At 50.1% G+C, this 14,844-nt stretch overlaps 1 protein-coding gene across 1 annotated transcript in view; it reads left to right on the top strand.

Annotated features, from left to right (window-relative positions):
• Positions 1–14,844, top strand: part of GRIK4 (glutamate ionotropic receptor kainate type subunit 4) — a 2,031,531-nt gene that overhangs the window by 306,160 nt on the left and 1,710,527 nt on the right. The window lies entirely within an intron of this gene.

Below are 14,844 nucleotides of genomic sequence, written 5' to 3'. Positions count from 1 at the left end.
TATATTTACAAGGATTTAAGAGAGTTGCCTATTATTTTGCACGGAATGCGGTTTTCAGTTTCCTGCGAAAAATAGGGAGGGAGTTTTCGGCTCTGATGTCTGCCGGAAGAGCATTCCAGGTCTTGGCTGCAATGTAGGGGAAACTAAGACCTCTGGCTTTGGCTTTTTTGATGCATGGGATGCAGAATAGGTTGGTGCATTGCGTCCTGGTGGGACGGGAGGAGGATGGTTTGAGGATGGTTCCTGATAGATAGGACGGGGCGGAGAGGGAGAGGCATTTGTGAGTGAGTGTGAGGATTTTGAGAGAGATCCGCTCTTAGACCGGGAGCCAGTGGGCTGAGTGTCTGACATGGGTGATATGTTCTCTTCTTGGGATACTAAGAGCAGCTCGGAGAGCATTGTTCTGCGTGACTTGTAGTCTGTTTAGGTTTTTGGCTGATGTGCCTGCTAGGAGTGCATTACAATAGTCCAGTTTGGCTCCAATGGTAGCTCTCGCTATGGAGAGGCAGTTGGGTTTGGAGAGGTAAGGCTTGATGGCGTTTAGGAGTTTGGTGGTGTGCGCAGACACGGAAGTGATTGCGTTAACTTGTCTGGTCATTGATAGAGAAGAGTCAAGGTATACTCCCAGTGTCTTTACGGCTGTGGATCCGGGGATGATGGAGTTGTCAATGGAGAAGTTAGTGTACAGTTTGTCAAGTTTGTCTAGAGTGTTTTGTTGACCTAATATCATGATTTCAGTTTTGTCTCCATTGAGGCAAAGGCCATTAACTGCCATCCATGCCTTGATGATGGAGTAGATTGTATAGAGTGCCTTAGCGTCTTTGTTGTATGATCCTGAAAGGGGAAGAAGTACTTGTGTGTCGTCTACGTAGTTCGTGTATGTGATGCCATATGAGTCGAGTTTGTCAAAGAGGGGCTTGGTGAACAAGTTGTATAGTGTGGGTGCAGTGCATGATCCTTGGGGGACCCTGCAGTGGATTGTCGTGGGAGAGGCGTTGGCGAAGTCCGAGAAGACTTTCATGGCTCTTCCCTCTAGGAAGGAGGTGATCCAGAGAGGTGATTCTTTAGAGAAGTTGGCTGAGTGTGTGAGGTGTGATGTGAGAGTCTTATGATCAACTAGATCGAAGGCGGCTGAGAGATCTAGGAGCAGAAGAGCAGGCTTGCCTTTGTCCATGATTTGGGTGATCTGACTCTTCAGATCCACTAGGGTTGTTTCTGTGCCATGTCCTTTCCGGAAGCCTGACTGCCTGGTCCCGAGGATGGAGTGGGTTTCCAGAAAATGTTGGATTTGGCAATGTGCGGCTTTGTCCAGTAGTTTCAGGAGGAATGGCACTGTTGTTATTGGTCTGTAGTTGTTAGGTTGTAAGGGGTCAAGAGTAGGTTTCTTTAGGAGGGGCCGGACCCAAGCCTCTTTGAGGTTGGCTGGGATGATGCCTGTTTTAAAGGACACATTGATGAATGCCGTAAAGAGCGGCGCAAAGCAGTCTGCGCAGTCTTTGACGAGTTTAGGTGGGCAAATATCGCCTTTACAGGGGGAGGGTTTGAGATTTTTTAGTAGGTTGATAACTTCTGATTCAGTGACTTCTCTGAAGGAGAAGTAAGGTATGGTGGGCTTGGACGAGGTGGGTGGGCTGTTAGTGGGTTTGGTTCCTGTCTGTTGAGGAAGTGTTTTGCAGTGGTCTTTGATTTTCTTTTGGAGAAGGTCAATTTTGTTTAGCATGGCAGATTGAATGCTGGTACACCAGGCTTCGTCTTTGATGATTTCATCCGGAGTAATGGGGGGAGATGAGCTCATTGAAGATGGCGAAGATCTCTTTGGAGTGTGATTTGGCATTGGAGATTCGTGTGTTGAAAGCGTTGGCTTTGGCATTGGTGATGGCTATCTTGTATTGGTGGGAGATTAGATTGAAATCGTTTTTGGTGCTGGTGCAGGGGTCGGATTGCCAGTTTTTTAGTGCGGCTCTTTTGTGGGAGCATATTGAGTGCAGTTCTTCAGTGAACCAGGAGTTGGTGTGTAGGGATTTCTTCTCTTTTTTCCATTCAAGTGTTGCTATTTCGTTAATGGCTTTGGTAATGACATCATTGTAGATGTCTGCTAGGATATTGGGGTCATTAGCGAATGGGGGAGCTAGCTTGGTGGTATTGAGGTATGGGCGCAGGTTGTCCTCTGTGAGATTTGTTTTGCTTCTGACTTGTGCAGCGCTAGCAGGGGTCAGGGCTTTGTGGTTTTGGTGATAGGAATAGAGAACTCGATGCAGTTGTGGTCAGTCCAGGGCAGAGAGGAGTTAGAGGTGATAGTGGAGAGGCAGTTATGGTCTGCAATCTCCAGTCAAGAATGCGGCCTTTGGCGTGGGTAGGACTTTCTACTTTTTGGGTGAAGCCCAGGTCATTAAGTTCCTTGGTGAGGGTGGTTGCGGATTTGTCCTTGGTATCATTGAATCCGAGATTGAAGTCTCCTAGTAGAAGGGTTTTGGTGGAGCTTTTGATATTATTGCTAAGGATGTGGATGATGTTATCTTGGGAGTCTGGGGCGGTAAAGAAGGTGAATGTTAATGGTGCTGTTGGTAGTGATGAGTTCTCTCTATGTTGGTGCATTACCCCCAGGAGTGGACTTACCAACAGGGAACTCTGGAGATGTCCTAGAAGGCCTCTCCATCAAGGGCCTCTTGTGTATGGTTGTCTATTTAATTTCCACATTTTCTTAAGGGGAAGGGCTTAGGCTTGCTTTTGAAAATCTTTTCCAAGGCCACTTTTGGTTTCCAGCCCAGCCCTAATTGCAGCAGTACCAAAAGCATTGCTTGGGGGCTGCTGTACAAGTCAGTGCTACGTACACCCCTGAAAAAGGCCTTAAAATGCCTCTAGGCCTGCTAAAATGTAGAAAACTTTGGAGGCCCAAAGGCCCAAACTACCCAAACCACCCTCTTCACATAAGGCCTGACACATCAGCATGAATACTTATCATATGCAATATCTGTAACAACAGTATGATGTTTTGTAGTATTCATAATGTATCAACAACCGCTATCATGCCTGTACCCTGTAACTAAGTTATTGCAAGTAACAGCCCCTCAATGCCCCTGGGCTGCTTGCACGCTATATAAATATAAATAAATTAATAAATATGTAAATGGAAGCCACTGTTGGTAAAAGTGTGCCTCATTGTCCATAACCTCTCCACTTGCGTTTTCTGGGTAGAGGTGCCTCAGAGCTCCTGACCCCTCCTCTGCTGATGCCGTGGTTGGCTCTTTATGGGACAGCACCCAGAAATCTAAGGCCAGAAGATCCATAAGATACAAGGGACTTGGTAGGGTCACCCTACCATAGTAGGATGAGACGAACCCCAAGAAAGGCATTTCCAGGCTGGCTGTATATGAGCTTGAGAATCTCTCTGGCAACCTCCTTGAAATGTTCATCAACCCCTTTCTCCTGGCCACAAGGTTGGTGTTTCTAATGGGCGAGTGACCTCAAAGATACTTCTGCAGGATTGTGAACATGAAACAGTAAACATGCCATTTGGCCTACGGCTGACTGGTTTCACCCTCTCCCTGTAACTGCAAATATTTTCTGAGGCAAGTGGACTTCTCCCGGAGGTTGACACCACCACTGGCGCGTCTCCAATCGACTTCATCTTCCATCTTGCCAGCAATTGCTCACTGTGATAGTTAAACCAAGATGGATTTCCACACAGTGCTGCCGACAGTGATCCACGCTGTCCCTTGACCAGTGTGGGGAAAGTACAATTACATTAATGAACTAGACTGGTATGCAGATAGAGTTTCTCCTCAGGTAGCATTGGTAAGAAGACATAAAACATGATTGTAGACCCCAGTGATTGGAGAACATCCATGTAACAGGATATATGGCTGTGTTTCTTCTCAGCAGAACGTCCATCATACTCTTGGCAAATGTTAAAATGCCTACAGGCTTCAATCTTAGTACAGTTAATGCAGATATAGAGTATGTGAGCTCTGTGCTTAGAGACCTGCTTCACTTCAGCCACACCTTACCTGTGATGCCCAACATGACAGAAACACATGACTTGGGGTGCTGTTGGGACTCTTGGTCAGAGAATTGCTCAGCATTTCGGTGCCAGACTGTCCTTGTAGGTGGGATCAGACTGTTATGGTTAATTCTCCTCTTTGAAGGCACTGAGAGCTAAAATGTGGTTGAAGACCCTCATGAGTGGACACCACCCCATAGAACAATTTATTTCTCTGTCCATTCTCTGTGGAGGGTCGCGCGTATTTGCGGCAAACGCTGACAATTACTGTACATCAGATGACCAAAGTACCTGTCACAGCAAAGCCCTCCTCATTGCTGAGAGAGGCTTCTGCCAGATTCAAACTCACTCTGGCCCTTGATTTCCAGAGCTGGTGCCTCACTGGTTTGTTACAGCTGTAAGCAGTAGGCTCAAACAGGGTCGGTTTGGCCCCTGGGGAGTGGGGACCGGTTTCTGCCCATGCCTGGGCCGGTTTGTAGAAAAAAAAAATAGAAAAAAAAAAATAATATTTCTTTTGATTTATTTTTTTTTTTTTTTTTCAAAAAGCCTTTCATCCTTCTTAGGTCGATAAATGAGTACCGACACAGGTTGGGTGATATTGTATGCATATTTGTTCTATAAAACAAGAGATTACGCGTAAGTGCTATACAATAACATATCATTTGGCTTTGGACGTCTGCTTGCATTCACAGTAATTTAGTGTACTTAGGAACAATGCTATTTGATGGCACTTCCTGTTTTGTCAAGGGGTGAAAGGTTGTGTTTCATCGCTTCTCGGGATGTCACTTTGGGGTGGGGTCAAATGACATCACTTCCAGTGATGTCATCAGAGGTCAAGGGTCGTGAGGCGAGGGGTGGGCCACTTTTATTTGGTTGACCTGGTCTATTTCTTATCCCAGTCCGACCCTGGGCTCAAACTGTTTCCTCCACCAAGGAAGGCTGGTAGCTCTTGTTGGCACGGATGAGGTTCATCGATTGCCAAGCATGGTGCGCCTGGGTGCAGTGGAGAAGCACACACTGTCTACTCCTAGCCATGGGAGTATGCTGCCTGTGGGCTCAAGAAGTAACCTTTGACCCTTCACATAGTCACTCATGTCATGACCATGTCATTCCAGCCCAATGTCAGTCCACTGGCTTCCAACCACTCCAGAAGAACTCATGACTTCTGATCCTCCCCAGGACACCGCTGCAGCCTTAACAGACCAGGCACCTTGACACTCCACAACAGGGAGCTTACAGTGTGGTTATTTCCTGTTTAATGATCCGGAAGGATATTTCTTTTTGTTCGATTTTTTTCAGCATTTCAAAATAGTTCAACTCATCGAGATGAAGAGATAGGTTAGACCTCTGTTAGTCTGCCAATGACTCCTCCGCAGGTCTGTCTTTCGCTGTCATTCGCCATGCATTCACTAGCTTTTGTGATCTCCATCAGTCTTCCTGGTGTGGCCTGTCAGTTTTCCCAAAGTCGTTTAGCAGTTCTTGGACTAAGCATTCCAGCCTTCACTTCAACTGGCTTCTTAATTTTATTTATTTATTTATTTATTTATTCGGCGCCTCAAGCCTTTGGGCATCAGGCCCCTACAAAAAGACCAGAATAAAACTGACTGACTTACATAAAGGACGGGACACTTGGCAGGCCAATACAAGGAGGACCAGTTACTACGCTATGTTAATTATTATTATTATTATTATTGTTATTATTATGGTATGTATTGAGCACGGACCTAGCTTCGAGAAGCAACGGAGCGCTTTACAGAGGTATACAGCAATACAGATACATAACAGAGTGTTTTTCAGTGGTAACAACAGAACAGATATACAGCGGATGGTAGGGTAGAGAGGGGCAAAGAATAGGGGTACAGCTGTACCGGGTGGTGGGGGGGATAGGGGTGGAGTGCGTCCAGCAGGTCAGGTGGCACGCAGGGTGATGTGATGGCCTAGGTGTTGAGGAGTTGAGACTCCTTGAAGAGGTGGGTCTTGAGTTCTTTTCTGAATTGTAGGAGCGTTAGGGCGAGTCTGATGCTGACGAGGAGGAGGTTCCATAGCATTGGGGCGGAGGCAGAGAAGGCTTGTTTTCTGGTCCTTTCTTGTCTTAACTCTTTTAATACTTTTAGGCAGTGATGGGGTTTTGAACCACACTTCCCAGAAAGTCACTCAAATAATTACTCACGTTTCCAGGCCTTCTTAGAGTATTGCTGGGCGCTTCGACCACACATCCCAGAATGCATCTCAAATTACTCTTTAAGTACATTTCAGACTGTTGCTGGGCCTCATACCACGTTTCCCAGCATGCGACTCAAATTATTCTTCACTAATTCAGTCCTTCTTAGACTGTCTTTGGATGCATGGACTGCATGTCCCAGTGTGCACCATTAATTCCTCTTCACTCTGTCCGTCCTTTGACTGCTCTAAGCCTCATATGGTTTCATGCAACTCAAACGACTCGTTAGTCTTGCAGTTCTTTTAAAAGTCTCCCAGGTCCTTGGACTATATTTTCTTGCATGTAATACAAATTACTCATTCTTACCATGTTAGACTGCCAATAGGCCCTTCGACCCTTTTGCCAGCATGCAACTCAAATAGCTCTTGGGATTTTTAGTCTTTCTTAAACTGTCACTGTGTCTTGGGACTACATTGCCGAAAATTATGTTCAAATGACTACTCTGACATGATAGGTTATTTATAACGCGCTTAATACCCAGAGGTTTCTAAGCGCGGACCCGGGGATCGAACCTGTGGTGCTCTGTGTCGTCTTGCTTCCAAGGCGAGCGCATTGCCCCTAAGCTATCCACCCGAGGCAAGACTCTCCCTCTCTGAGTCTTGTAAGCCTCATGTGGTCCTTCTTTTGGAACATCTTAAACTGTTCCTGGGAGTTGGGGCTCAATACAATTCAAATGACGCACCTTGTCTTTTAGATCGTCACTGGATCTTTGGACCAAATGTGCCAGCGTACAGGTCAATAGATCCCTCGCCCCCTCTCTTACCAGGACACTCAGGCGCCTTTAGTCCCCCCCCCGCGCCAACTTGGGGGAGTCTTTCAAGGGCTCCCACGAGCTGGCGTGGTGGGAGAAGGCACGCTGTTGCTGTTGGATATGCCCGCGGCGGGGGGTGCATTTGGTGACAAGGGTGCTCAGCACCCTATTGTGATTCGGTACGCCCCTCCACCATGGGCGCTATTGATAGCAAAAGGCGCCATTAGCCCCCAATCGCGCCAGCTTGGGGTAGTCTTTGAAAGGCTCCCCCGAGCTGGCGTGTTGGCAGAAGGAGTGGCAGGCGCCTCATTGTTGTTCAATACGCCCACGGCAGTAGACTGCATTTAACAACAATAGGGTGCTAATGCACCCATTCATATCATTACCTCCTCGCCGAAGTGAGGAGGTAAAAAAAAATGTTTTTAAAAAAATTGCCTCATCTTGGCCCCGCCCCCTGTTGTCAAGGGACGCGGTGGGGCAGGGGGCGCCTATTCACCCAGGATGCTGCTGTCCCGAAGGCCGGCCCTGAGGACACTCAACAGCTTCCCCACGTTCAGGGTACATCCCATCCTTGCCTCCAACCTCTTCACCTCCCTTGAGGTCCTCAGCCTCCAGGAAATCCTTTCCTCCTGGCGTTCTCTCTATGGCTCGTCTTCCATCTCTCCCTCATCTCTTCTCCACCTCACGTTCTGACACACTCTCTGCGCGAGGCTCCTTCTGCAATACTTTGCCTGTTCTCTCTCTGAGTTCTCCTCTTTGTCACTCGGCTATGAGGGCTCCCACGAGTTCCACACCTTTTTCTACCTCCCATGGCCTCCTCGTTCCCAGTTGTCTTTCTGGTGCCCGTGTCTTCCTTGCATTGAAGGCGGCTCCTCCGATCGAGTCTCTCCTACCTGCAAATCATGTGTGCATATGGGGACTTTAGGAACCTTCCTTCTTCCAGTCACCCCTATTTTTAATGTTCCATGGCTCTGGTCACCTCATGAAAATAAAAGGGAAGACAGGCACCTCCAGTTTCTTCCTCTGATGCAGAGATGTCTGTGCTTTGTCAAAGCGGGGAGCCTCTGTACCCCTTGCGCTTTATTCAGCTCAATCATTGACCCTATTCAGTGGATTCCTCTGGCGAATCCAACCTCTTGTGGGAAACTGTGGCCTTCAGAGAAGCTGCAAGGCCAGATGTGGAGGGCCTGGAGCCGCTGACCTTGAGACCGCATGGGCTATGTACCGGGGAGGGGGGGGGGAACCAGGAACCCAAAGAGGCCGCGGAAATCATCTTCAAAGTGACCCCATGGTACAAATTTTCAGCAAGCCCAACCCTTTTCCTGTGAGAACATTTGAAAATAAGATAGGTTATCACAGAAAAGAGGCCCGGGGGGCAGAGGCCTACTGGGAAATCCCCAGCGATCCCTATAAACAGTCCACCCCAGGCTATGCACCCACCTTCCTTCACAGTGGGGGGTTCCCTGTGTGGCATGTAAGGGGGCAGTGTTCTTTCATAGGACTATAGGAGGGCCCACGGTGTGAGGGCAATGGACACTCCTCTCCTAACACTTCGCCTTGGAAAGCCTATATGGCCAAACTAGGAATCACCTTAAAATATTGGATGCTTCAAAGTTCACCAAAAGGCTGAGCTTTGTAGGTTATTCAGGTCCAGTAAGTGAACCCAGGTTTGGTCCCAACTAATGCTATATATGAACAAAATACGGTGTGAAGATCTGCCACAAAAGAGTATTAAGAGCAAGCATGCCGCACTGCTCCTTAGGTCAGGTGGTAATGACACAAATATGGCAGGGGCCTTAATTTATATACACGCGATGATGGCCCAGCAACTCCAAGAGTTAGCCCCCAAACTGAGTAGCTTTTCTCTCGCAGGACCTTTTTCTCGCAGCACAGAGATGTCGATTCTACTGGTCAAGGCAGACTGCAACCCTCAGTGTAGATGGCCAGAGCCAAGAGCGTACACGGCCATGCCACACAATGTCCAGTTGTTCAGAATACATTGTGTTATACACAGGTTTTCGGTGGCCATGTGGACAGGGTCCAACGGTGACTGTGCCCCTTGAAGCAGACGATGCTGCCAGCCACTTGGTGCTTTCTCGCAGCCGGGCGAGGGCCCTGGTTGGGGAAAATGAGGTACAGGGGGCTATACCCCTGACCCCCAGAGCCCTAGAGCTACTGCGGGCTGTCGCGATACATTGCACTGCACCCTCAAGCTCTAGCGATCAGAGCCTGAAGGTTAGACATTTAGAAAGGCCTCAATCCAAGCAGGGTAAAAAGCGCAACACCACCGGTGAGCCCCAAACAGCTTGGCAGGTTAAGGTAGTGTTTCAAACCTCTTCTCTGTTGTCTCCGGTTATTTCTCTCGATCATTTTATCAATGCTGGCCAATTCCTTCCTTTCCTCTGTTTCAACCCTGCCCACCCGTTTCTTTCACCGCTGGTTACGGCTGTGTTTGCCCCTCCTCCCCCAATCTTCTAGTCTTTCTTTCCTCTCTGATACTGCCCTCCCTCTCCTCTATCGCATATCTGCTACCTCCTCAGTTCTTCTGCTCTGCTTCTATCCCCTCAACTTCTCCTACTGTGCTTCTTTCTGCTTATGCCTCTCCTCTTTCGTCCTCACACCCGGTAGTGCAGCCAGGTGGAGTGACGGGGATTGCGCCCCCCCACCTCATTGCAAGTGTATATCTCCTTCCTTTCCCAGGGTTGGCACCAGCTTGAAAAGATCACTTAATTGACGTGTGAATAAAAGGCACATCGGCCTGTATGGCCGGCACGCTGGCCCCATATCGATAAGCAATCGGCCTGTATGGCTGGCACGCTGGCCCATATTGATAATCATATTGGCCTGTATGGCCGGCACGCTGGCCCCATATTGATAAGCACCTCGGCCTGTATGGCCGGCACGCTGGCCCCATATTGATAATCATATTGGCCTGTATGGCCGGCACGCTGGCCCCATATTGATATGCACATCGGCCTGTATGGCCGGCACGCTCACCCCATATTGATAAGCACCTCAGCCTGTATGGCCGGCATACTGGCCCCATATTGATAAGCACATCGGCCTGTATGGCCGGCATGCTGGGCCCATACCGATAAGCACCTCAGCCTGTATGGCTGGCACGCTGGCCCCATATTGATAAGCATATTGCCTGTATGGCTGGCACGCTGGCCCCATATTGATAAGCACATCGTCCTGTATGGCTGGCACGCTGGCCCCATATTGATAAGCATATTGCCTGTATGGCTGGCACGCTGGCCCCATATTGATAAGCATATTGCCTGTATGGCTGGCACGCTGGCCCCATACTGATAAGCACCTCAGCCTGCATGTCCCGGCACGCTGGCCCCATATTCATAAGCACATCAGCCTGTATGGCCGGCACGCCGGCCCCATACTGATAAGCACCTCAGCCTATATGGCCCGGCACGCTGGACCCATATTGATAAGCAATCGGCCTGTATGGCCGGGCACGCTGGCCCCATATTGAAAAGCAATCGGCCTGTATGGCCGGGCACACTGACCCCATATTGATAAGCACATTGGCCTGTATGGCCCAGCACGCTGGCCCCATTTTGATAAGCACATTGGCCTGTATGGCCCGGCACGCTGGCCCCATATTGATAAGCACATTGGCCTGTATGGCTGGGCACACTGCCCCATATTGATAAGCACATTGGCCTGTATGGCTGGGCACGCTGGCCCCATATTGATAAGCACATTGGCCTGTATGGCCCGGTACACTAACCCCATATTGATAAGCACCTCGGCCTGTATGGCCGGCACGCTTGCTCCATATTGATAAGCACATCGGCCTGTATGGCTGGCACACTGGCCCCATATTTATAAGCACATTGGCCTGTATGGCTGGGCACGCTGGCTCCATATTGATAAGCAATTGGCCTGTATGGCCCGGCATGCTGGCCCCATGTTGATAAGCACCTCGGCCTGCATGGCTGGCACGCTTGCTCCATATTGATAAGCACATCGGCCTGTATGGCCGGCACACTGGCCCCATATTGATAAGCACATCAGCCTGTATGGCCGGCACGCTGGACCCATATTGATAAGCACCTCGGCCTGTATGACCGGCACGCTGGTCCCATATTGATAAGAACATCAGCCTGTATGGCCCGACACGCTGGCCCCATATTGATAAGCACCTCGGCCTGTATGGCCGGCACGCTGGCCCATATTGATAATCATATTGGCCTGTATGGCCGGCACGCTGGCCCCATATTGATAAGCACATCGGCCTGTATGGCCGGCACGCTCACCCCATATTGATAAGCACCTCAGCCTGTATGGCCGGCATACTGGCCCCATATTGATAAGCACATCGGCCTGTATGGCCGGCATGCTGGGCCCATACCGATAAGCACCTCAGCCTGTATGGCTGGCACGCTGGCCCCCTATTGATAAGCATATTGCCTGTATGGCTGGCACGCTGGCCCCATATTGATAAGCACATCGGCCTGTATGGCTGGCACGCTGGCCCCATACTGATAAGCACCTCAGCCTATATGGCCCGGCACGCTGGACCCATATTGATAAGCAATCGGCCTGTATGGCCGGGCACGCTGGCCCCATATTGAAAAGCAATCGGCCTGTATGGCCGGGCACACTGACCCCATTTTGATAAGCACATTGGCCTGTATGGCCGGCACGCTGGCCCCATATTGATAAGCACATCGGCCTGTATGGCCGGCACGCTCACCCCATATTGATAAGCACATCAGCCTGTATGGCCGGCATACTGGCCCCATATTGATAAGCACATCGGCCTGTATGGCCGGCATGCTGGGCCCATACCGATAAGCACCTCAGCCTGTATGGCTGGCACGCTGGCCCCCTATTGATAAGCATATTGCCTGTATGGCTGGCACGCTGGCCCCATATTGATAAGCACATCGGCCTGTATGGCTGGCACGCTGGCCCCATACTGATAAGCACCTCAGCCTATATGGCCCGGCACGCTGGACCCATATTGATAAGCAATCGGCCTGTATGGCCGGGCACGCTGGCCCCATATTGAAAAGCAATCGGCCTGTATGGCCGGGCACACTGACCCCATATTGATAAGCACATTGGCCTGTATGGCCCAGCACGCTGGCCCCATTTTGATAAGCACATTGGCCTGTATGGCCCGGCACGCTGGCCCCATATTGATAAGCACATTGGCCTGTATGGCTGGGCACACTGCCCCATATTGATAAGCACATTGGCCTGTATGGCTGGGCACGCTGGCCCCATATTGATAAGCACATTGGCCTGTATGGCCCGGTACACTAACCCCATATTGATAAGCACCTCGGCCTGTATGGCTGGCACGCTGGCCCCATATTGATAAGCATATTGCCTGTATGGCTGGCACACTGGCCCCATATTTATAAGCACATTGGCCTGTATGGCTGGGCACGCTGGCCCCATATTGATAAGCAATTGGCCTGTATGGCCCGGCATGCTGGCCCCATGTTGATAAGCACCTCGGCCTGCATGGCTGGCACGCTTGCTCCATATTGATAAGCACATCGGCCTGTATGGCCGGCACACTGGCCCCATATTGATAAGCACATCAGCCTGTATGGCCGGCACGCTGGACCCATATTGATAAGCACCTTGGCCTGTATGACGGGCACGCTGGTCCCATATTGATAAGCATATTGGCCTGTATGGCCGGCACACTGGCCCCATATTGATAAGCACATCGGCCTGTATGGCCGGCACGCTGGCCCCATACTGATAAGCACCTCAGCCTGTATGGCCCGGCACGCTGGCCCCATGTTGATAAGCACATCAGCCTGTATGGCCGGCACACTGGCCCCATATTGATAAGCAACCAAGTTGAGACCCTCGGGAAAGCGCCCCACTTGTTCAAGTCCTCCCGGTACACTGTTTCCGCAGCCTTCTTGCTCCAAGAGAAGACTCTCCAGAAGACTCACTAGTACGTTTTAGTGTCAAATGGAGCGTGTGTGCGGGTGCACAGGAGTTTTGAGTGTGCATGAACTAATTTAGAACCCAGGATCTTAGACTTTTGCTGATGGTCCAAAGTGAGGAATGGTCCCTGGCAGGTGGCTCAGACTGCATTGTCATTGGCTGTGGCTGTAGTAATCTCCCATTCTTTCTGAGCTGTTGAAACACTTTGGGAAAGCTGTCAGCCACCACGAGTGTAAGAATTGTAATGGACTGATCTGTTGTGTAGTTCTTTATCTTGTGTTGTATGTCTGTATTTACATTGTGCTATGTTATAAGTATATGTTTTATTTATGGTAACGCTCTGAGGCTTGTGGGCAAGTTGGCGCGTTATAAAAAATAAAAATAAAATAAAATGAATGGATGGTCTGTTAATGAAGATGCTAAGAATACCGCTACCCCGCCCCCCACAAAAAGTATTCATCGGCCACCATTGTCCTTGCCAGTACCTCCCAGGTGCCAGCTTTGATCTGCCATCAAAGGCTGCCTCCGCCGCTGCTCGCAACCCGCTCCTAGATTCTTTTCTTTATGGTCCCGGACCCCTTTCTCCTCCACACCCCACCTTTCTCCCATTGCCACTTTTCTGAACATGTCTCACCGCCTGCCCTCGCCCACTCCACAGCAGAATGCCCTGCCTCACTCCTTTGCGCTCCCAATGACTCGAGGCTCTGCCGTCGCCCACAGACCTCTGCACCGCTCAGACGCGTGGCACCTGGAGCGCTGATTTATGGCCCGAACCTTTTTGCAGGCGAGTCGCAGAGTCATGAAATATTAAGTCCCGCCATATATTGAAATCCACATTGTGATATGCTGCACGCCTCATTTAGCACGGGGGACTCAGGGTGAAGTTCCCATTGCTCATGGCCCCCAGCCCAGATTCATATCTGCTTCTGGGCTTTCACTCATGCGTCACGTGGTCTTGCGGCGTAACCGCGCCATTGACCTGCAATTTCACATCTCGGACTCATCAGCCAACATCTACCAGGTCTGCATGCAGTGCTTCAATGTTTCAATCCCTAGGACCGGAAAAGGGATGCCTGCAATCGCGACGTCAATTCACAGATTCTCTCATTCTAGACGTCAATTCACAGATTCTCTCATTCTAGACGTCAATTCACAGATTCTCTCATTCTTGACATCACTTCACAGATTCTCTCATTCTTGACATCCTTTCACAGATTCCCTCATTCTTGACATCATTTCACATGTTATTATTATTCCCTAAATCTCGACTATTTGAAACGAGTGAAGGCTGGTGAATCTTTAAAGGCGTACAGGTTTTCTCCGAATACACTGGAGTGAGTGCAACAAACCAGCCAGAACCACATCAGAGGTTTAAGGTGGTTCTCCCATCAACGTTTGTCGAAATGGTGCATTTTACAGCACTGATATCTGAAAAATTGGTTAAAAAGCCATACAATATCGGCCACCAGGGGGCGCACGGATGTGCAGCATCACCATTGTAAGCTCCGCACCCGCAGGTCTTTAAAGCGGATTGAGCCCCCGCTCGGCGACCCCCCACGGAAATGACAACGAAGTAAGGGCTGTGTGAAGCCCACCCCCCCACCAGCAGGAGAAATCCCAACGAAAATCGGAATCGGAAAACTCATAAAAACTACCAACCAAAGTTGGGCCCACAACGAGATCAAGCAGAGGCAGGAGAAGCCTCCGTGAAGCCGCGCTCATATCAGCAGGCCAAGAGGGGCCGCCTGAGCAACGCCCGGAAGATCTGAAGGGCGTCCGGCCCGACCCGCACATCAGGCAGGGGACTCTCGAGGGGATGCCCGCCCCCCCCGGAACGAAGAGACACAGCCGCCGCAGTGGGACACAGAGCCCATCTGGGCCAGAGAAAAGCACCGGTAAGAGCCGCGCTGCTCCGGCCCTCCCCTGCTGCACACA

The sequence above is a fragment of the Ambystoma mexicanum genome, chromosome 9, assembly GCF_040938575.1.
Source record: "Ambystoma mexicanum isolate Mex_15411 chromosome 9, UKY_AmexF1_1, whole genome shotgun sequence".
In the NCBI taxonomy this organism is placed as follows: domain Eukaryota; kingdom Metazoa; phylum Chordata; class Amphibia; order Caudata; family Ambystomatidae; genus Ambystoma; species Ambystoma mexicanum.
The sequence above is the reverse complement of the archived record's forward strand: the minus strand, read 5'-3'. Positions and strand labels throughout refer to the sequence as shown.